The sequence below is a fragment of the Miscanthus floridulus genome, chromosome 14 (genome assembly GCF_019320115.1).
Source record: "Miscanthus floridulus cultivar M001 chromosome 14, ASM1932011v1, whole genome shotgun sequence".
Lineage (NCBI taxonomy): Eukaryota > Viridiplantae > Streptophyta > Magnoliopsida > Poales > Poaceae > Miscanthus > Miscanthus floridulus.
Genome location: NC_089593.1, coordinates 79254673 through 79256468, shown reverse-complemented (window position 1 = coordinate 79256468; position 1796 = coordinate 79254673). Strand labels below are relative to the sequence as shown.

The 1796-nt window shown below is 40.6% G+C and overlaps 1 non-coding gene across 1 annotated transcript; it reads left to right on the top strand.

Moving 5' to 3' along the window:
- The first annotated feature begins 676 nt into the window (after positions 1-676).
- LOC136506231 (small nucleolar RNA R71) lies at positions 677-785 on the top strand. Its single transcript, XR_010771453.1, has one exon. It is a non-coding gene; the product is annotated as a small nucleolar RNA R71 (small nucleolar RNA).
- The last annotated feature ends 1011 nt before the right edge of the window (positions 786-1796 follow it).

Sequence of the window (1796 nt, the reverse complement as noted above, 5' to 3'; positions counted from 1 at the left end):
ATTTGAGCTAATTGGGTTTCTATCATTTTATTGAAACTAAGTTGATTCTTTAAAGCAGAAGAAAACTCATCCAATTTAGCATTTATATTTTCCAACATCTTGTCATGAGCATGCAACTTTTTTATTAATGCTATTAGTCATTCTATTTTGACTATAAACAAGATCTTTAAGGAAATCATAACTATTATTACCTTGATTATTCATACATTGAGAAGAGTAATAATTGTTACCTCCTTAGTTGTTGGTGCACTGATTCCATCCTTGATGTTGTGGAGGACAAAACCCGTTATCGGTGTTGACAAAGTTGAGGTCTTCTTGGGTCTCAGGACAGGAATTGCCCGAATGTCCAACATCTCCATAGACTTCACAAGTCATGTGGGATTCCATGGCTTTGAGTGTCTCTTGGACACTCACCTTCTCATAATGTTCTACTTGCCTGGCAAGCAGATCTATCTTAGCTGCAAGCATGTCAATTTCTTTAACATAATGCTTACCTTGTTTATGGGGTTGGAGTCGATTGTCGCTCCATCCTTGGTTGGAAACCTTCTTCTCAATCAATGTTTTGGCATTTGCAACAATGAGTGAAAATAATGCACCACCAGCAGCAGCATCTAAATGGCTCCTATCTAACGACACTAATCCATGGTAGAAGTTCTAGATCAAAAGCCAATCTTTTATGCCATGGTGTGGGCATGCAGAGACATACTCTTGCATTCGTTTCCAAGCTTCAGGAATCGACTCATCTGCTAGTTGTTGAAAACTAGATATCTTGTTGCGAAGAGCATTTGTCTTCCCCATAGGGAAAAACTTAACTAGGAAGGCATTGGAACACTTGTCCCATGTGTATATAGCATTGCGGTTAGAGTAAAACCATTGCTTAGCCTTTCCTAACAAAGAGAAGGGGAAAAGACGAAGACGTATAGCCTCTTGGTTCACTCCCTTAATGGTGAATATGCTACAAATCTCCAAAAAGTGTTGGAGGTGAGCATTTGCATCCTCGTGGTCTTTCCCACAAAACGAACTAGCCTGAACCATCGTAATTAACATTGGTTTAAGCTCAAAGTAAGTGCCATCATTAATAATATTGGGTCTAGTCGCTACATTAGCAGCCAAGGGTGCAAAAAATCACGAATGGACTTGTCGCCCATGATCGTGTAGGGTAGTGATAGGGTATGAGGAAAAAAAGATAAACTACTTACTATAACTAAAAGACTAGTTAGCAAGACTAGCAATATAATTCGAGGCCAGTTGCCTTCCCCGGCATCGGTGCCAAAAATGCTTGTTGATACTTCTTAACAACTTTTGGAGGAATTCCACAAGCGCCCAGAACTATCGCGTAGCACTTCGCTCGGTGAGTACCGAGTGTCGAATTTTTATTTTTTTCCCACAGGAAAGCGGAAGGCTAGAATTTATATTAACTATGAGGATTGCTAAGGGAAGCCTAAATGTATCCTAGGTAGGTGAACGATATGAGTGGGTTGTGTGTAAACTACCTACTAAACTACTAAACAAGCTACACTAGAGATAGCCAGGTGGGAGAGCGAGCAATTTATCTTTCAGTAACTAAGGGTAAACTAACAACTAGGAGAAATGCGCTAGTACTTCAGGGCACAGCCCATCTACCAACTAGGAGAGTTAAATAGACAAGGTCTACCATGAGCCCTATGATTTAATAACTAGACCTATCGTCGTGGAATACAGAGGATGGACAAGGCTGTCACCACTTGCCACCTACCACAATCTATACGGAGGCCTAGCCGTATCCATAGGTAATCTATAGCCTAAGCACCATGCCT